Source organism: Gracilinanus agilis, chromosome 5, assembly GCF_016433145.1.
Source record: "Gracilinanus agilis isolate LMUSP501 chromosome 5, AgileGrace, whole genome shotgun sequence".
Classification (NCBI taxonomy): Eukaryota; Metazoa; Chordata; class Mammalia; order Didelphimorphia; family Didelphidae; genus Gracilinanus; species Gracilinanus agilis.
In genome coordinates this window covers 258691932-258714653 of record NC_058134.1, presented here as the reverse complement: position 1 = coordinate 258714653, position 22722 = coordinate 258691932, and the positions used below count along the sequence as shown (strand labels likewise).

At 37.1% G+C, this 22722-nt stretch overlaps 1 protein-coding gene across 1 annotated transcript in view; it reads right to left on the bottom strand.

Moving 5' to 3' along the window:
- Nucleotides 1-22176, bottom strand: part of OSBPL8 (oxysterol binding protein like 8) — a 228978-nt gene extending 206802 nt beyond the window's left edge. Inside the window, exon 1 of the mRNA XM_044677819.1 lies at nt 22013-22176. The gene's annotated coding sequence lies outside the window, so the exon portion shown is untranslated. The remainder of the gene's footprint in view (nt 1-22012) is intronic.
- Between the last annotated feature and the right edge of the window lie 546 nt (nt 22177-22722).

The window sequence follows — 22722 nt, the reverse complement described above, 5'->3', positions numbered from 1 at the left end:
AAAATGTCTGAAAACTTTTGGTCTAGTTCTTATCAAAACAAAATAGTTGTTTAACTGATAGGAAAGTTTTACTTGTGTTATTTATAATTTAATGTCAGCCATGGGTAATATAAGACAACATTGTTTAGGAGCCGATCTAGTTGACAATTCTCTTCACTGGCTATTTTCAAAGATTACTGTAGAGGAGACAACAGTTTAAACATGAAAGTGTGGTTCTAGAAAATAACAGTGCCTGATCACTAGATCAGGTAAATTGCACAAACCACTTGGGTTTCCAAAACAATGGGTGACTAGAATTCCTTCAACATTATCAACAAACATTTAAGAAGTCTTATTCTTTGACAACACTCCAGGTAATAACCCTCATATCCAGCACTTGTGTTTTACAAGACACCTTATTCACAACCACCCTATGATGCTGGTAAGCAGCCAATATTAGGCACATGAGAGTCAAAGAAGTGAAGCGACCTGCCCCCAGTCACAGAGTAACAAGCTAGAAACTGAACCCAGGCCTTCTGACTGCAAGTCCAATGTCCTCCTTATTACACAATAATGTTGTTATTTAGTCTTGTCCAATACTAGAAACATGCTCTCAGAAATGGTTTGCCATTTCCTTGAGGAGAGTGAGGCAAACAAGGGTAGGTGACTTGTTCAGAGTCACACAGCTAGTGTCTGAGGCCACATTTGAATTCCTGAGTCCAGGCCTGGCACTCTTTTCTACTGTGCCATCTAGCCAACTCCTCTGTTACCTCTCTGATGGAAAAACAGAGTGGAGAGGAAGCATGGCATGGCATCAGAAAGAGTTGTACTCAAGTTTTGCCCTTTCAAACACATACCAAGTGTGATATACTAACAGCGTGACTATGGACAAATAAGCCTTTTAACCTCTTGGTGGAGTGGCACTAACTCAAATAGAAATGGATCCACTAAATTGTGTAAAAGAATCCTTATAAGGTATTGGCTTGGTTTTAAAATGTAATATTATGGAAATATGTTTTGTGTGATAATACACATATAGCCCAGGTCAAATTGCTTGCCAGTTCTGGGAGGGAGGGAAGGAAGGGACAGACAATTTGGATTATATAAGTTCAGAAAACTTATGTGGAAGTTTGTTATTACATGTAACTGGTAAAATAAATAAATTTAAATTGCAATATCATATGTGTTTTATTGTATTTTTACTTTTTTTGTTAAGTATTTTCAGTTTACTGTTTAATCTGGTTTGCTCTGTTTGACAGCTCTACCTTAAAGCACCAGGTAACTCTCTAAAAGGAGAGAAAAAGGAATGATGTATCAGATATTGTAATTATAGCTAAATTCACAAGATGGGAAGCCTCCGGCAGAGTACAAACTTCATGATACAATGTTGGAGAGCTTTCAGACTTACAACTCTCACTTCCCATCCCACCCAGACTCCACAGCTCAGGTTATGGAGGAGAAGCTGGGCTGTGTTGGTGGAAGCAGTATCCGTACTCAAGAAGTACTGGCAGAGTTGTAAGTTCAGGTGAGACCAAGGATTCCAATGGAAGTAGAGTCATGACACTATTGTGTCATACATAGCCTGAAGAGGAAAAGGGGAAGGAGGAGGACTCAACAGGCCTCCAAGAATGGCAGCACACTTAGAAACTCTCACTTCCCAGTGAGTTCTAGCCTTCTCCCACATCTGGCAATTCATCTGCCCAAGCCTAAGCCTCTGCTTCCCTGACTTTTCAATGGTCAAAGCTGGTCCTAGCTGGATGCTGCACTCTTCCCCTCTAGCTTAGGGTAACTTCACAGCTCCCTGGTAAGCTATAATTCTCTGACTCCGCACTTGGCATCCAGAGCCTTTTCCCTTTGGCACCAGCAGTTCAGAGCTCTTTGGTGCTGGTGTCTCCAGGCTCTTCCCCCACACACACACACCCCAGAGGCATTTGTCCTTGAAGGGCTATGGCCAAGCTGACAGACTTCAGGAGCCTGGGCTTCTTTGACTCTGGAAGGAGAGAAGGGAGCTGATGGCTAGGGTATCCTAGGTTATCCTAGACCATGGAAACAGCTGAAGTTGCTTTATCTCTGACATATAATTTTCATTTTGGAAAGGTGTGAGGGGTTATAGGGACCAAAGAAAATACCAAGTTTGCCATCTTGTTGCTCAGAGTATTTTAAAGATAAAAAACAGAGACTGTCATATACCTGAGTGAAATTAAAATAAAATAAACCCTCTGTGATGGGTTCAGGTGACTAGCAAGATAGCAGAGTAGCTGCTTTTCCCAAATCAAAGCTAAGGAGAAATAAACCAGAGAAAGAAAATAATAGACCAATATCTAATGAATATCAACAGAAAAATATTGAATAAAATATAAACTAGCATACCACTGTATGTTTTAAAAAAATCATTCCTTAACAAAGTAAATATTATCTACCTAAAATCAAGAGTTAATTATTGTTTGTAAAGGAGAAATATTGGAGGCCTTTAGAGTAAGATCAGAAATTAGTAAAGCAAGCATGTACACTATCTTTACTATCATTTGAGATTGTACTAGAAATAGCAGCTACAGCAAAAGAAATGGAAAAGAAATTGAAAGAATAAGTATAGTCAGTAATGAAACAAAATTATCATTTTTATAGAGATGATGACTTGCCTAGTGAGCTTTAGATATTCAACAAAAAAACTGAAATTTCTTCTATAAAATATTAAGATTAATATAAACACACAAATCATCACCTACAACAAAAATTCAGCAGGAAGAAATGGGGGAAGGGGGGGGAAGAAAGAAAATCCATACAAAATAGCTTTGGAATGTAGAAAATACCTGGGAATTTACCTACCAAGGTATTCTATATGGATACCTGTGCAAAATGCTCTTTTCAGAAATAGAAAGACTTAAATGATTAGAGAAATATGCATTGTTTATGACTTGGCTATGTTAATAAAATAAAAATGATACTATGTAAGTTAAGTTACAGATTCAGTACCATAACCAATTGCTAAAGGTTGCTTTATAAAACTAGAGGGAAAAAAATCATGTGAATAAAAAAGTCAAGAAGTCAAGTCTAGGGAAATAATGAAAAAAGGTAGGAAAAGGGCCCCTTGATTTCAAGATACACTCCAAAATAGTAATGATCAAAGTTATAGAACTGGTTAAAAAATTAAAAAGCCAGTGAAAATTCATTAGGTACTCAACATCCAGAAGCAATCAGCATAATGACAGAATAAGAAAGAAAATAAAACCCAACAATATGCTTCAATACAAGAAATATGTTTTTAAAAGTAAAGAAATCAACAATAAAAATAAAAAATGTAAAACACTGACTATGTAATAAGTAATTTTAATTTTTTGTCCTTTGTTTTTGTTTTTTAGTTTTTAAAATAATTTATTTCTTTAATTAATTAATTTAGAATCTTTTCCCATGGTTGCATGATTCATGTTCTTTCTCTCCCCTCCTCCTACCCCCTTCCAGAGCCAACGAGCAATTCCACTGGTTTTACACGGATCACTAACAAGTAATTTTAAAAAAGCAACAAGAAGGGGCCAGGTAGGTGCTTTTGTGAATGGACAGAGAGCCAGGGTAGAGCTATGAGTTCAAATTTGGCCTCAGGCACTTCCTGGCTGCGTGACCCGGGGCAAGTCACAACCCCAATTGTCTAGCCTTTACTGTTCTTCCTCCTTGGGATCAATACTTAGTATGGATTCTAAAACATGAGGTGAGAGGTTTTTTAAAAAGACATTTAAAAAAAAAAAAAGGAGGAACAGGAAACTTAATTGCTCCATAAGACAAAGCAAAAGGGAAATTGCTTACTATGAACAAAGGAATATAGAAATTGCATTGTGCTTAAAGGAACTATGGATAAAACTTTATTATCAACATTAGTAACATATCAAATGGCTAATGGAATTGTAAGAAGATATTGATTATATAATGATTATATAAGACTTTCATGTCCCTCTACAAGAACTAAGCAAAATTAACATAAGTAAAAAGGGAAATATAAAACTAAAGAAACTTTTTGGAGAATTTAGAGTTATAGAGTATCCTGAATTGGAATATTACAGAATATACATATTTCTCAGTATTATATGCTATCTTACCAAAAGCAGATGTGTCCTAAGGCACTGAAAAATTATAAGTAGATATAAAAGAGAAAAACAGTAAATACAACTTAACAGACTAATAACATAATAAAATACTACTTGATAGAGAGAGAACAAGCAGTTAAGACCTAAGTGAAGACTTAATAACAGATAAGACTTAATAAGAGATAAGAAATTGATCAAAAATCAAGTCAAATAAGCACTATGTGAAAGAATGATAATGACGAAACATACCAAAATTTCTTGGGATGTAGCGAAAACAGTCCTCAGAGGAAGAATTCTCTCTCTGAAAGTATATATTAACAAAAAAGCCAAAGAGATTAATGAAACAAGCTAAAAAAATCAACTAACACATGTAAAATTTGCAAAAAGTGAAAAAATTTTAAATTAGAGAAAACTGAAAAAAAGAAAAACAAATTGGCTAAGGTTATGAAACTAAAGGCTAATTCTTTGGGGAAAAAAATTGATGAACTTTTTACCTAACCTGGTCAAAAAAGAATAAAACAGATTATCAAGATTAAAAATTAACTAGGCAAAAAAATGACCATAGAGAAAATGAAAAGAAATCTCAAACCCACTATACACAAGCATGTTGTTCAATCCTTTCACTTCTTTATGACCCCACATTTGGGATTTTTTCGACAAAGATGCTGAAATAGTCTGTCATTTCCTTCTCCAGCTCATTTTACAAATGAGGAAATTGAGGCAAACAGGGTTAAGTGACTCACCCAGTGTCACATAAATAGTATCTGAGCATACAAGTATAATATATAAAAACTTAGAATTTAAAAAGAAATATTATATACAAAAATGTGAAATATCCAAATTAACAGAACCTGAAATGGAGACCATAAGTAAATCCATCTCAGAAAAGAACCTGAACAAGCCAAAAAAGGACCTATTTCAGGTAAATTGTGGGTCCTGACAATTTTACAAAGAAAATCTATCAACTATTAAGGGGAAATTGATACATATTTCATATGTATTTTATAAAATATTCTCAAAATTGAGAAAGAAAATACTTGCAAATTTCTTTTATGAAATAAATATAGTCCTAATACCTAAACCAAAAATAACTATAGATCAATATTCTCAATGACTACAAACTACATAAAATCCTAGCAAAATGAAAACAATATTTTTAAAAAAATACTCATTATGACTAACCTGGGCTTAAATATGAGATTCAAAGATGTATAGGAATAAATCAGGGTATCCTCTTTCCTCACTGTTATATAGTTCTAAAAAATGCCAGCAATAGCAGGAAGATTTCAAAAATAAATCAAAGGTACAAACATCAGTAAGAGGAGATAAACTATCTTTCCTTATCTGCTGCTGGCATGATGGCTTACTTAGAAAACCCTAAAAAAATCAGTGAAGAAATAAATGACAGCATCAGTAAAGTAACAAAAAACAAACAAAAACAAACCCACAAAAATGGGTAGTATTTCTATATGGCAATATCAAAATCCAGGAGAAAAATAACAGAAGGAAATAGCAAATCAATTATAAAATACATAAATTATCTGGGTCTCAATCAACAATGGTGAACTCAAAAGTTGGAAAAAAAGAATGACTGAAAAATGTTAAAATTTTTTAGGATCAAAACAAAAGATTCAATGATACCTGAAGACAAAAGAACAGTTTTAAAAATTAACAGGCAGATGCATGTTCAGAAAGAGATCTGCAGCTAATTTAAGTAACTACTTCAGGACAATCCAAGTAAGTAGTCCTCACTTTAAAAAAAAAAAAAACTCTTCCTTTTATTATATTGCTTTTACTTCAAATAGAGCCCTTCTTTTCTTTTATAGTACGTTGAGCAGAAAGATAGCTGATCAATACCTTAACTATAATTCTTCCTGACCTGAATACTTTTAATAGTTCTCTTCTGTGGGTATATCTTATTTTAGAAAAATTCTTTATTATAAAATTCTTTAATATAATACACAAATTACCAGCATCAAAAATGAAAAGGGGAATACACTGCCAATGAAGATGAAATTAAAGTAATTATTGGGAGCTACTTTGCTAGTTACATACCAATAAAACTAACAATCTAAATAAAATTGAAGTACAGTTACAAAAATATAAATTTCCTAGATTAACAAAAGGGGAAATAGAATACTTAAACAATGCTCTCTTAGAAAAAGAAATCAAACAAGCCATTAATGAGCTCCCTAAGAAAAAATCTCCAGGACCATTTAGATTTGAAGTGAATTCTACCAAATATTTAAAGAGCAACTAATTCCAATTCTATATAAATTCTTTAAAAAAAAAAAAAAGACAAAACACGTGTTCTACCAAATTCCTTTTATGACACAAATATAGTTTTGATACTTAAACCCAAAAGAGTAAAACTAGAAAAAGAAAACTACAGGTTTCGTTTGCCTAATGAAAATTGATGCAAAAAAAAATGTTAATAAAACACTAGCAAGGAGATTACAGCAATATATTACAAAGATCGTACACTATGACCTGGCAGGTTTTATATTAAGAATGAAGGGCTGGAGGCAGCTGGGTAGCTCAGTGGATTGAGAGTCAGGCCTAGAGACAGGAGGTCCTAGGTTCAAATCTGGCCTCAGACATTTCCCAGCTGTGTGATCCTGGGCAAGTCACTTGACCCCCATTGCCCACCCTTACCACTCTTCCACCTATGAGCCAATACACAGAAGTTAAGGGTTTAAAAAAAAAGAATTAAAAAAAAAAAAAAATGAAGGGCTGGGTTCAATATTAGGAAAATTCTAAACATCAATAACAAAAACAACAAAATTCATATAACTATCTCAACATATTGAGAAAAGGCTTCAGACCCATTAAAACACCCATTCTTATTAAAAACACAAAAATGCATAGGAATAATGCCACCTAAGCTAAGTTGACAAAAAAAAAAAAGAAAAATGACAAATGCTAGAGGGAAAGTGAAAAAAAGATCCATATATGCAAAAATATTTATAATGGCTTTTTATAGCACCAAAGAATAGGTAATTGAAGGCATGCCTATGAGCTAGACAATGGCTGTACAAGTTGTAGTATATGACAGGAAGAGAGATAATCCACTATAAAAGAATTAGTTACTCTGATAAACATAATGATCCATGACAATTCCAAAGGATTCATGATTAAAAAAAATATTCTATCCATCTCCGGAGAGAAAACTGATACACTGAGTACAAATTGAAACATTTATTTCAATTTTTACTTTTCTTGCTTTTTTTTCATTTTGGGGGGCCACATGGAAATGTTTTCTAGGACTTCACATGTATAATAGATATCATGTTGCTTGCCTTTGCAACGGGTGAGGGAGGAGCTGGAGAGTGGAAAATAATTGGAAAATAATTGGAATTAAAATTTAAAAATAAGTTAAAATTTTAAAAACAAAATTTTTAAAATTAATTTTTAAAACAGCTTGAAGGTAATAGGAATTGTTACTCATGGGTTTACTCTAAAATTTTCCTTTAATTAATAAATTCTTGATGCTTTTGGAGTTTTGTTTATGGATTAATGAACTACTTGACAGAGGAAAAAGGAATAAAGGTAAATTATGGGTACTAATAATGATAAATGACAACATAAAAAATTGAAAAATTCAGAACAGATCCATGAGGTGGTAATTATTTGTATTACAAAATGTAAAGAAAGATTCCGAGGAGACTAGTTCATATGATATATTTTAAATGATATAATCAAAAGATGTCCTTTTCCAGAACATGTCTATTGTGCAAATTTGATCCACTGTTTATTTTTCAACCATTCTACATTTTTGCTCTTGATTGATTCCTAAGTTATCAGACTTAGTAGTGGAACCAAAGACCTGATATAGAATTAAAAAGCTCTGGCTACTAGAACATTTATTTCTAATTCCTATGGGGTCTATTTACTCTGGCCTACTTTCAAGTGATCTGGTGATTTTTTTTTTTTTTTTACTCCGCAAAGAGAACTATAGAACAGAAAGGAACAAGTATTTCTTAAGCATCTACCATGTCCCCCATACTGTGGTAAGCACTTTACAAAATACCTCACTTGATCCTCACAACAAAGCTGTGAAGAAAGTACTATTATCATCCCTGCTTACAGTTTAGGAAACTGAGGCAGGCAAAGGTTAAGTTCATTGCCCACAGTCATATATCTAGGAAGAATCTAAAGCTTTATTTGAACTCCTGTCTTCCTGACTCCAGTCCCAGTACCCTATCCATGGACCCATCTAGTTGCCAACTAGGAAACTGCTGACTAAAGTTTTACACTTGTTTTTCTGACTGTCAAGTCCTTTATTTCCTGATTTGGTCCACTGTATACTTTATTTTTGTAAGAGCTATGTTTACTTACTCACTGGCATACTAATCAACACATATGCCTACTAAATTTCATTATTCGCTGACATTGCCCTCATTGACCATTTTGTCAAGCTCATTTTTTGGTATAACAATAAGTACAGTTATAGCCACCATTTAGTAGACCTCATGATGTACATGGCCTCCAAAGAGTAAAGTGGAAAGTTGTGGATCTTCATCCCCAGCCAAAAAAAGAGTAGTTCTACCACTGGGGAGCCCACATCCATAATAACCTATGTCCCTATGCTGGGGATCCCATGCCCTGTTCACATCCCTGCCCCAAGCACCCCCTGTAGTGGGGAGGAGGAGTATAGAGTCCTATCTTGTGTACCATCAATAAAGTCATCACATTCAGGGCCAAAAAATTTTTTTTCATTATTTTTCTGACTATAATTCCATTAACCAAAACTACTGTGACCTCTAAAAACTAACTACCAAAATACTAACATCTCCAAGGATCTATCAAGCTGCCTTTTTCAAATTTAACAAGTACTCCTATTATTCTAACATCCTGAAAAATTAACAAAATGTTCAACTACTCTGAGTCTAAAACCAATCCCTAGTGAAATGTGTTGCTGTAATTTATGGGCAATACTCAACTATATATAATGAAATACAACTTTCTACCAACTTCCTACAAATAAGACCTAGATCAATGGTTTTCAAAATTCTGAAACTGTAGATCCCTTCAGCCTTTTCCACTATTATAGAATATTTGCTAAAGATGGAGTATGAAAATCAAAGACAACTAATTAGAATAAGGCCTTGATTTTAAAGTTTGGTGTCTATCACATTTTTCTTTCATGTGCTATCTGTAAAAGATGGAAGGAAAAAAGTTTTAAGTCAGCAGACATTTTTATTAAAAAATTCAACTCAAAGTATTTATCAAGTATCTACCACATATAACGCATTCTGTGAGGCATTAAGGGAGAATCAAAGTATAAATAAGAAAATGCCTGTCCTCACACAGCTTTTAGTTTAATAGGGAAAAGCAGTGAATACATAGGTTATGATAAAAAGGCATACACTTTGGACCACAAGAGTAATCTGGTTTGACTAACTAGGTCTAGAAATCATTGCACAGCAGAGAACATGAAAACAGACTAGAAAAGCGCTAGTTGTTCTGTGTGAAGGGTCCTGAATCCCAGGCAAAGAAATATGAACTTTACTTTTAGTGTACAGTGGAAAACCACTGAAAGTTTGAGCAGAAACTCCTGTCCAGATTTATGCCTAGGGAAAATTAATCTAACAACAAAATAAAGGATATGTTTATTGGAAGTCATAGGGTGGAAGCAGCAAGATCTGTTATAAAACCAATCAATAAACATTTATCAAGCAGTTAGGCAGCTAAGCAGCACAATGGATAGAGAGAGCACTGGGCCTGGAGTCAGGAAGACTCTTCTGCCTCAGTTCAAATCTGGCTTCAGACATTTACTAGCTGGGTAACCTGGACGAGTCACTCAATCCTGTTCACCTCAGTTTCCTCCTCTATAAAAAGAGCTGGAGAAGCACATGGCAAACCCCAGCTTCTTTGTCAAGAAAATCCAAATGGGGTCATGAAGGGTCAGACATGACTGAAAAAAATACTAAATAACAAAGTACTTAAATGTACCAAACACAATGTCCAGAAAATAGAAACAAAAATGAAACACCCAGCCTTTAAAGAATTTACATTCACTCAGAAGGGACCATACACATTCAAATAAGCAGGTTCAAAATGCATATAAAGTAAATACAACTTAAGGAGGAGAAAAGGCAGAAAGATTAGGGAGAGTAAGAATAATGAAAGGTTTCATGTAAAAGTTGTTGCAACTATAAGTTTTAAGGAAATTGGGAATTCTCAGTAGTAGGGGGAGGAGAAAACTACAAAGGAGAGAGGAGGGAAATGAGTGTCATTTGTGAGAAACAGTAAGGCTAATTTGGCTTCATTACATAATGAGGAAAGAGGGGAGATACATATTAAGATTGGAAAAATAGATTTAAGTCAAGTTATGAACAGTTTTCAAATCTAAATAAAGGAGTTTGAGAGCTTACTGAGTAGGAGAGTGACAGGTACAAAACTGTGCTTTAGGAAAATCATTAAAGTGTAAAACAGATTGATGAAAGTAAAGGATTGAAAAAAAGGAGACCAATTAGAAGGGTATTGGAGTAGTTCAGGAGAGAAGTGAAATAGTTAGAAGAGCGTGGAAATAACCAGGTCCAGGTAACAATATCTATGAGAGAAAGGAAGCAAAAGAATCAAAATTAGCAACCTGATTTCAAATATAGAAAATTGAGCAAATGGTAGTACAACCAATATAAAAGAGCAGGTTTAAATAGGAATATGAATACAAGAATTTGTATGTTGATATATATGTATATGTGTAAATACATATATGTAGCTATATACATATTTCTTATAAATTATTTTGTTAAATATTCATTTTGTTTTCTAATATGTTAAAAAAGAATACTTCAAATAGTCTTTTAATCCACTGAATTCAGGGCCTTATAAACAACTGAATTTCTCAACTTGCAATTATACTTTCAATCCAAAAGTTAATACTCAATTCTATTTGTTAGAAATCACTATAAAGTAAGCTGTGTGATGAAACAGGGTAATGAGACATTCAATAAAGCTCATATAAATTTAGGAAGCACTCAGAGTCATAACACAGAAGACAATTATTCCGCTATACTCTGCCCTGGTTAAAAAATATCAGGACAGAACCATATCATTTCTCACCTTATTTCCTTCATGAGTTTTTTCTTACATGTGCACTATATACATACATCTTCTTTCATAACATAAGGAATGTGGACATTTGTATGGCACGACAACACTAGAATAACCTATATCAGATTGTTTACTGTGCCATCTAGGGAGGGACAAGGGGAGGAAAGTGGGGGGAGAGAATTTGGACTGCAAAAGGTCAGAAAGCAATTGTTTTTTAAAAAATGTTTTTATGTGCATTAAAAAAATGAAATAGAAAGAGGAGAAAAATAGATTAATAAAGAAATAAAAACTAAAGAGCCATCTCCACACACACACACAAAAACATATCTAGAGTATGTTTTCATGTTCTAGGTACATTTTAGGAGGTATAATGAGAAGTTGAATTAGAAGATCATTGAAATTAGAGTTGAATGAATCTTAAGAGGCAAATGGACCTTAGAGGCCATCTTACACAATTCTGTCACTTCACAGATGAGGAAACTGAGACCCAGAGAAATTAAGTGACTTGCCCAGGGTCACAAAGCTAATAAGAGTCTGAAGAAGACTGGAAACTCTTCTTCACTCCATGTACAATACTACTTAGTTTGCTCTCTAGATGACAGAAGATGTAAGGATAATGAGAGACTTGGGAGCACGAATGGTGAAGGAACAGGGAATATTTAGGCTGAGGAAGAGAAGACATGATTATTAAAGGCTGTAATAAAGAATGTTCACACTTGTTCTGTGAGGCCCCAGAGAGCAGATTTAAGACCAATGGTATAAATTTGCTAAAGAGGAAGTTTCCCAAGAATTAAAGCTGCCTTATAAAGACCAGACCAACTTAAGACATAATGATTTCCTAGTTACTGAAGAACTTCAAAGACTAAATAATTATCATCTGAAGGATATTTTGGGGACCATACATGGCACAGATTATCATTTAGAATACAGAGGATAGCCTTTAAGACCTTTTCTAATATCAAAGCTCCATACTGCTATGGTAATAACTTGTATTTTTATGATGTTTTATAGTTTCTAAAATACTTTCACATTCACTATCAACCTTGGCCATACCTTTGAATTTCAAAGTGCATGAGGGACATTATTAACTCAAAATTTCAAGGCATCTCTATAGTATATGAAGCTGTAAATGGGGAGAACAAAACACAAAACATATACTGGCTCACATCAAGAAATTGATTCATGTATTTCTAGAATGTATGAAGAGTTTATAACAACATTTTTGCAGCTTTTCTAATAAAAAAAAAAGAGGCAAAATCAGCTAGAGGCAGTTTAAATAAGGAATGACGCAGAAATATGCTGAATTGCTCAAATTCTCAATTTCTAAAAATGGTACTAGATCCTAAACTGAAAGACAGCTTACAAACTCTTTACCCCACTTCTTTAAATCACTTTGGGGGTACATTATCATGAATGCTCTTCTGTAGATAGCAAGAAAATATTCATTTAAACTTCTTTGCTCTGAGATGGCATCCCAAAGTATTCTGAACTCAAAGGATCCAAAGGAGATCTCACCTAAGAAATACTCTAGTATAGGCAATGGGACTTTGTATTTCTCAACGTGTGTGTGCAAGAAGGGTACCTAAACATGAAGGATGGGATGAGGAAGGAGACAGCAAGTGAAGATCATTCTGGTAGGAAAAAGCAAAACAAAACAAAAGTCCTGGATCCTAAAAGGGGCATTAAAAGGGGGGGTAGGGGGGAGAAACCAAAGAAGTAGAATCTAAGGGGAAATATGAATGATGTGGAATGTTAATGTGCTGCTTTATGGAATGATGAAAGATACTATTTCAGAATATCCTGGGTAAGTATTAAAGCATACACAGAGTGAAGCAGACAGATCTAGATAAAATATACAAGGGCAAAAAGTAAAGAAAAAAAATCTCTGAAAGACTTAACTCTTTAAAGCAATGGCAAGTAATGTCTTCAGAGGACCTATGATGAAACAAGTTTGTTGTCTACTTTCTGACAGAAACAATGGACTCAAGATACAGAAAGAGATACTTTTTTTGGACCTAGTCACTGCATGGCTTATTGACACTCAAACATGCTTGTTACAAAAGGTTCGTATTTTCATTCCCCACCCCCACCCCACCGCCTCTTCTTCCTCCTTCCCTCCCTATTCCCACACACACACACACACACATACCTACTTCCCTCCATTTCTGGACCAAGTATGTGAACTGACCCTAAAATTTTTGCTCTGAAATAGTTTTCCCCCCTACTATTTCTACTTTCCTTGTCATATGGATTTTTGAAAATACACCAAGGGACCCTGGCTGACTACTTGAAATATTCTTAAATTTGGGTCCTTCTAGTGTGAATGAGGGTCCAGGTATGGGGTAAGGCAGAAGGAAGGGAGTAGCAGTACTGGTGCCCCAAAAAAGTGGCCAACTGAAACTTTTTTAAATGCACAGAACAAAACAAAAAGTTCAAAAGGAAGCAGAGATAAGCAAAACAAATGAAAGTTAACATGTGGAATTTACTATATACTTTTTTTTAAAGTTAGGTATAAATACATTCTCTTTTTGTGTTAAAGAATACTCAACATTTTGAGATTTAAGTTTAGAAGTTTAAAAATGTTTTAAGGATCAGAAAATAAGTTTAAAAAAACTTTAAGAAAGTTTATAAATCCCCAGGATAACATTTTTTAAAAATTATAGACCTGCAGTATTAGGATGGCTGAGCCCAAACTAGAGTATCCAGGACTCCTGGCAGACAGGAACAGGATCCTTGGCATTAATATCCTAGGCAAGTACTTCTAAGTGAAAACTAACATCGGAGTCAAGGTCATATTGGAAAAAACATTTAGTGGGGGAAAGGCCCTGTCTATGCAATCTTGAGTATTAGGGTGAATCAAACTAAAGTTTCCAACTAATTTTAAGACTTTTAAGAAACCTGGGTCCAAAAAGATTAATTCTAAGTATTCTAGATCTTAATATTCATTGATCATAATCTTTTCATCTAAGGAAAAGACAAGGTATATAGAAAGGAAAGAAATAAACCATCCCATTATTGAACAAGGGCAACACACAGTAATGGGACTTGACTATGAAACCTCATCATACCCTAGCTAGGACAACCAATGAATATAGTCCTTGCATTGTGGCGAAGAAGTGATGGACTACAGGTGTAGCATGAAGCACACAGTTTTAGAGATTACATGCTAAGTACAAACAAAACATGATTTCTTATGAGAGGGTGGAGGGGGGCTAGAAAGGAAGAGGCAAGGATTCACTGAGGTGTAAATGATGTTTAAAAAATATTCAAAAAGATATAAAAAAAATAAAACCAGTATGATTTCAATCAAGAACAAGTAATGCCAGATGAACCTCATTTCCTTTTTTAATAGCAGAGGGTAGAACATTGTAGTTACCTAGATTTGACAAGTATGTGAAAGTCTCTAATGCTTTCTTGCATCCAGAACACTGGGAAATAATAATAATAGCTAGCACTGATATAGCACATTGAAGGCAGTTAATACCTTTTAAAGAAGCACTTTAAAGCTTATAAAGCCCTTTACACATGTCCTCTCATTTGAGCCTCACAACAACCCTATGAGGTAAATGCTCCTATTTTCCCTTATATTATAAATAAGGGAACTGATGCTGAAAAATATTAAATGAATTACCCAGGATCACACAGCTAGTTTAAAATCTGAACATATGTTTTTCTGACTCCAAGTTCAGCTCTCTATCCACTCCACTCTCTCTCTTTCCAGGCTTATTTCATACGACTTCCCTGTCCCCTCACATCTTAACTCTATGTTCTAGTCAAAGTAGACAGTTGTCTGCTTGACAAAAAGGAACTGCATTCTCTAGTCAGACATGATCCAGGCTCTAAATCATGCCTTTGCTCCAAGTATTCCTCTAACTGCAGTGACTTCCTTCCTTCCCATCACAGGTTGAGTACCATCTACCCTACACCAGCCCCATACCTTTCCTGTCTTCCTATAGGACTCTCCTCCCTGGAGTTAGAAGGCCATGGTGGTCATAATCTCATCCCACTTCCCGCAGCACTTTGCTTTGTCACTCTTAAATATCACCAGTGCTGTGTATCTCTTAAACCTCTCTGTGCCAAGGGAGTAGATCAGATGATCTCAGAGGTCACTCCCAGTTCAAAAGACTTTATTCTAATACAGTGAGTTGTGCTGGAGCTGATCCATTATTAAATTTTGAGTTTTTCATCTTGGAAATTGGCAAATGCTATAAATCAGGGCTTGATTTATTGTTCTTTTGCTTGTCCAATCTTAAGAAAGCAATGGAGAAAATGTTAGTTTGTCACCTCACCCCCCCCACCCTGGAAAGCCAATTGTTAAACATTTACCAGCATAGCCAAAGCCTAGAGGTGCAGGGAGGAGGTGATGCCTCATAACCATAAACTCTTATCTATAGCTTATCTCCCAATTGGCCAGTAAAGCTTCTTTAAGGCAGGAAACTACACAATCTACTTCCACCCCAACTCCAATTACCTAGCACAGTGCTCGGAATAGAGCAACCATTTAATCAATGTTTATGGATTCCAACTACCACTAAAAGTCTGTGAGATTCAGGACAAGTCATTTGAGTTATCCAGGCCTCCCATTTAGACACCTATAAAATGAAGAGACTAAATATGGTTGCCATAAAATAAATTAAGCTAAAATAACTGAAAAGACAACATACCATGTTTACAGAAGAGAAAAAAATTCCTAACTTGGGAGAAAAGAACAACATAAGAGAAAAATAAAAACCAAATTCATTATTTTATGTGTATAGATTAAATAATCCAGTTATAACAGAAAAGAACGACAAATTAGATAAGAAAGCAAAACTTCACAATAGGTCACCTGCAAAAAATTTTAAAACTCAAAAAAGGCAGGGAATAAGATTTATATAGCACCTACTAGAGACAAGCATTGTGCTAAGTACTTTTACAAATATCTCATTTGATCTTCACAACAATCCTACAAACAACAGGCACTATTATTATCCCAATTTTATGGCTAAAGAAACTGAGGCAAATCAGAGGTTAAATTCCCTGTTCAGGATTATTCTACTGCCTTTGAACTCAGGACTTCCTGACTGCAAGCCCAGTACTTTACTACCAGCCATTTCCACATACACTGAATAAAATGAGAAGATGGGAAAAAAAAAAAACACCTATCATGTCTCAGATGAATTACAAAAACCAGGAGTTATAATCAGGCTATGAAGAAAGTAAAAAAAAATATTCACAACATAAAGAGATAAATAAGAAACCTACATTATACTTAAAAGAACCATAGTTAACAAACCAATATCAATATTAAATTTAAAAACTCCAAATCCTGTAGCATCTAGGTTCATAAAAGAAAAACTGAACTACAAAAAGACATAGATGATAGTGGCAGGAGACTTTGGTGTCACTCCCTCACTTTTGGATAAACCTTTTTTTTTTTTTTAAACCCTTACCTTCCATCCTGGAGCCAATACTGTGTATTGGCTCCAAGGCAGAAGAGTGGTAAGGGTAGGCAATGGGGGTCAAGTGACTTGCCCAGGGTCACACAGCAGGGAAGTGTCTGAAGCCACATTTGAACCTAGGACCTCCCATCTCTAGGCCTGGCTCGCAATCCACTGAGCTACCCAGCTATCCCCTCTTTTGGATAAATCTATCACAAAAATAAGCAAAAGAGAAAACACAGAATTGAACAAATTGTTGGAGAAACTAGAGCTAAAAGACTTATGACAACTCATATGTTGGAACTGCTAAAGAATATATATATATTTCTTAACACTAAAAGGAACTTTTACAAAAATAGCATAGATTAGGGCACAGAGATACTGCAAAAAAAAAGAAATAGTAAATACATCCATCCATCAAAGACCATAACACAGTAAAAAGAGTGATCAGTTCAAAGAGTATGAACAAAAGAAAAATCCAAATGAAAAGTTAAAAATGCAATCCTAACTATGCCCAAAGGGCTTTAATTGACCGCCTGCCCTTTGACCCAACTATACCACAGATGGACCTATACCCCAAAGGGATAATAAGGAAAAATACTTGTACAAAAATATTTATGGTCACACTCTTTGTGGTGGCAAAAAATTGGAAAATGAGGGGATGCTCTTTGAATAAGGAATGGCTAAACAAATTGTGGTATCTGTTGGTGATAGAATACTATTGTGCTAAAAGGAATAAAGAACTGGAGGAATTCCAGGTGAACTGGAACGTTCTCCAGGAACTGATGCAGAGTGAAAGGAGCAGAACCAGGAGAACATTATACACAGAGACTGATACACTGTGGCACAATCGAATGTAATGGACTTCTCTACCAGCAGCAATGCAATGATCCAGGACATTTCTGAGGAATTTATGAGAAAAAAAACGTTATCTACATCCAGAGAAAGAACTGTGGGGGTAGAAACACAGAAGAAAAACATTTCTTTGATCACATGGTTCCATGAGGATATGATTGGGGATGCAGGCTCTAAATGATCACTCTATTGCAAATATTAATAATATGGAAATAGTTCTTGATCAATGATACATGTAAAACCCAGTTAAATTGCTCGTTGGCTACTGGAGGGAGGAGGGAGAAGGAGAGGGAAAGAATACAAATCATTTAACCATGGAAAAAGAGTCTAAATTAAATTAATAAATACATTTTAAAAAATGCAATCCTAAATGACTAGGTCAAAAAACAAATCATTGAAACAAAAATTATGTGAAAAAAATGATTAAACAACATACCAAAATTTCTGAGATGCAGCTAAAGCAGTCTTCTGGGGCAAAACCATATCCCTATAAACATAAATTAGCAAAGCAAAAAAAGAGAGGGTCAATAAAATAGTCAATGTCATATCTATATGACTGAGGCTAAAATTTACTTTCCATAAATTAGAAAATGTAAAGTCGCACACATTATCAATCATAGCTAGCACTGAACTTGCTTAACTGGTTTCTGAAAAGAAGATCCCATGAGGAAGGGAGATTACTGAGATGTGACTGAGATGTCAAAAAATGTATCAATAAAAAGTTTTATAAAAATAACTGCATTCCAAGTTCTTGGTGAGCTACCATCATGGACAAAAAAATATAATGCATAATAAAAGCAGCTGACATTTATATAGTGCTTTAAGGTTTACATTTATTATCTCATTTGATCCTCATAACAAGTGTTGAAGAAGAGAAGGTGTTTTAGATGTTATCATAATCTCTTTTTTACAGATGAAGAAATGAGCTCAAGAAAGGTAAAGTGGCATACTTGTCCACGGTCAGGCAGCTAGTAAGCTTTGGGGACAAAATTTAAACTCTAATCTTCAGTCTTCTTGCCTTCAACACCAATGCATTTTTCACTCTAACACGCTACAGAATCATAAAGTAGTAAGTACTTACACATGTAATTTTGCTAAACTGGTCTTATTGATGATCGATATCTAAAACCTGTGGTGTATCTTAAAGATCTTGAATGACTCCAAAATGTGAGTTAGGAAACTCACTCTCAGAATTCTTTATTAAATTTAATATGCATATTAAACATCTACTTGTTGCAAGGCACTGTGGTGGGCCTGAAGGCAGGAAGAAAAAGAGGCAGTTCCAATTTTAAAGGACTTTAAAGGCTGCTGGAAGAATATGACATGTGAACAATTAAGTAAATACAAAGCATGTACAAAGTAACATGAAACAGTTGCAAGAGGGAGATGTGGCTAATAATAAGGAGGGAAACAAGAGGTTTGCAGTAGGAGATCTGTTGGCCAAGCTGGGCTTTATAGGGAGAGGTAAAGACTCTGGATTCCAGACCTTGGGAACCATTCACTTCTGCAAAGGTTTGGAGGCAGGATATGAGCAAGCAAGCAGGCTAGTCATAGAATGAAGGGGAATAATATGAAATCAGTCTAGAAAACCAGGTTACCGAAGAAATTAAAACAATGGGCTAAGGAGTCTATACTCTGATCTCGTGGCAATAAGAGATCACCAACACTTGTGGAAAAGGAGAGTAACCAGGATCTGCAGAGTTATCAGTGTGATGAATCTGGCAAGAAAAAAGACTAGACGCAGGGGGCTTGTTGAGGAGGTCTCTGCAACAGTCCTTTATTAGACTACTTACTGAATTATTTACCAGACTGGGGAGACACTGGCCTGGACTAGCAAAGAAGTTTCTATTCAGAAAGATGGAGAGAGACATCGGCGAAGAAAAAGCAACAAGTTCTAACAACAAATTGTGAGAATTGAGGGAAAAGACAGATCCAAGGATGACTCCAAAGCTTCTAACCTGGAGAGTAGAATGATTTCAACAAAAATAAGGAAGTTAACATAATTAACATCCCCTTTGGACTTACTAAATTGGAAATGTGTAGTGGGCAGACGGTAATTAGAACTAAAGTTTAGGAGACAGACTAAAGTCAGATTTATAGAGCTTAAAGTCAGTTGCCTAGAGAATATAACTGATGGCACAGTTGTCAATGAGATCACTGAGAGAGAGTATAGAGATAGAAAAGGGTTCAAGGCAGAGTCAAGGTTTAAGACAATAGAAAGAAGGATAATATGGCAACAGTAACCAAAAAGAACAGCTAAGAATGGTAGGACCAAGTATAAAGTCACAGAAGCTAAAAGATACTGGACAGTGTTAAAAGCTGCAGAGAAACCAAGAATAAGAAATGTCTATTTGCCACTAGGAAAACCATTATATAGGGGAAACATAATAATGCTGGGGCAGCTAGGTGGACAGCTGATAGGGTGTCAGGCCCGGATTTGGGAAAACAAATGTTTCCAAGTGCAAATCGAGTCTGCTGTGTGATACTGGGCAAGTCACTTAAAACCTGTTTGCCTCAGTTTCCTCAACTGTAAAATGAGCTAGAGAAGAAAATGGCAAACCACTCCAGGATCTGCCAAGAAAACCCCAAATGGGATCACAAAGAGTCAGACACAACTAAACAATAATAAAAGTGCTGTCTGTTTAGAGAAACAACAAATGTTACATTCACAGGCCATGTCCAATGTGAATTAAATAAAAGTATTTAACTACCTGTGTGCACATCACTTTAGATAAAACTGACTGTGAAATCAATACTCAACAGTCCAATTTTGATGAACTACATAGGACTTTCACTTCTTCTCTACCTGCCCACAGATGCTACTCATGTTTAGTAAGGAGGTGCTATTTGACCTCTGAACATTAGTAAACTGCATGTTGCTTTCTAAATAGAGGAATTTAAAGAAATGTCACAATTGACATGGTCTAAATGGTTTTAATAAATGGTTATGTTCTTAATCAAAATTTCACTGCAGAGTAGATTTCTAGTTTATGTGAAGGAAAAAAGAAAGACATCTTTTCTTGGCATGATTAAGTTTAGGATAAGCTTAGCAGCAAAAAAGTACTTCAAGAAGCCAACTAGCATTTCATTCTGCTCAAAAGGTTCTTTCAAAAGGCTCCTAAAAAAGATGTTTTTTCAAAAGATTATTGGGAGGGAAAGCTAGTAGCACAATGGACAGAGCACCAGGCCTGCAGTCAAGAAAATTTGAGTTCAAATCTAACCTCAGACATTTCCTAGCTATGTGACCCTGGGCAAGTCACTTAACCCTTGATTGTCACTGCTCTGTCTTAGAAATGATATCAAGACAGAAGTTAAGGGTATGAAAAAAATAATTGATTTTAAAAATAAAAAGATTATTGGGAAAAAATAAAATAGAGGTAATCTATAAATTGTTGATATAATTGCAAAAGTTCTGGATTGGGAAGTTATTAGTACTGCCTCTGCTACTTACTACCTTTGGGACCTGGGGCAATTCACTCAAACCCTATAGATCTTAGTTTTCTCATTAGTAAAATGCAGCTAGATTATACAATCTCCTAAGATGCCTTCCAATTCTAGTCTATAATCTTAAGAAGCTTTATTGCAAGTCTGGGGAGGAAGACAACAAAGAATTCAATAAAAAAAAAATTCAGTATCCCATTTGGATCTAATATTTAAGGTCTGTTTTTTTTAACAGTCCTTTCAGAATCGCACATTCATTCCACTTTTCCTTTCACTGACCCTTCTCTCCTCTCCCCACAAAAGGTGGTATAGGGATCCTTCCTCTAATACGACCTATATGACTCTGGGGCAAGTCACTTTTAAGCTTTCTGCCCCGCAGCTTCTTCAATGATGATGAGATGAGACTGGACTAAATGGCCTCATAAAGTCCCTTCCAGCTGGAAGTCTACGATCTCTAGGATTCTATGATCCGAGCCTCGGTTTCCACAACTGCAAAGAGGGTTGGACTAAAAATGCCTCCAAGCTTCCCTTCAGTTCTAGATCTGTGATCTTTGGGATTCCATGAGCTCAGAGAGCTGGGCCAGATATCCTCTAAGACCCCTTTCAGTTCCAAAACTAAGATAAGCCAGGACTACAACAGCAGTTGGCTGTCTGGGATCAATTGAAATGACTAGATCTGGGACACGTTAGGGAAGACACACCAGGGGCGATTCTCGAGAACGAGGGGACAACTCTGTCAAAGCTGAGGTTTTTTCAGAGGGTCTGGAGGGAGGAAATGGGGTGGGAGTTGGGGTGGGGGAAGGATTCAACGAACCCAGAGAATGCCCCCTCCCCCAACGCGGCGGGCTGCCCTGCCTACTCTTCGCCTTCGGGGGGGAAAGTGGACCCCAACTCAAACTGGGGGACTCTCCTGCCTTTCCGAAGTCCTTCGGCAGGGCTCGGTGGGGCACAGTTTGCGTCTCCAAGAAAACGGGACCCCGGCCAAACCGCACGGAGTGACAGCTCGCCCGCGGGGGGGCGGGGGCCGCGAGACCGCCGTGGGGCGGGCCAGGAGAGAGGGAGGCAGGGCAGGCGGCAGAGCCCCGCGGCCCCCGGTCCGGGATTTCAATGTCCCTCTCTCCTCTTCGGACCCTCCACTCACCCTTGTCCGCGCCCGACCCTCGACCCCCTCTCGGCACTCACCGGCGCGGGGCTCCTGGGGAGGAGGGCTGCGCAGGTCGGCGGGGGGCCGAAGCCAGGGACACCCAACTTCCCTTGGCAGCCTAGGACCGAGGCAGCGGCTCAGGGAGCCAGCTCGCGCAGGGGCGCGGCCCGGAGGAGGAAAAGGAGGAGGAGGAGGCGGTGGCGGCGGCGCCCAGCCTCGCCTCGGCCCGCTCCGCGCCCGGCTCGAACTCCCTCCCTCCTTCCCTCCCTCCAGCTGCCACTAGCTCCCTCCCTCCTGGGCAGCCGAAGAGACAGCTGCCGGGACTGCCTCCTCCGCCGCTACTGCTGCGGCCGCTGCCAGCAACTCCCGGCTAGGACGGCGTCGCGGGATAATGCTGTCATCCACCGCGCCGCCTCCCCTCCGGACCCCCAGCCGCCACCGTCCGGCGCCGCTCACATTCTAGCGCGCCGCCGCCGCCGCCGCCCCCTCGCTGTCACTCGCTCGCTCGGCCCCGCCCTCTTCCCGTCACGTGACAGCGCGCTGAGGCAGCCGCTGGAGCCGCCTCTGGGGGGCGGGGCCGGGCGCACACGCGAGCTCGAGGGAGTTACAACAGCTAACGCCCCCTCTCATCCTCCCCCGCCTGCCTTCTGCCCTCTAGTGGAGCAGTAGCCAGATTGGGAAGTAGAGTGACACCTCCGCATCCCTCTACATTCCCTCCCCCAAGTGCTGCCATGGACCTGGCCTTCGA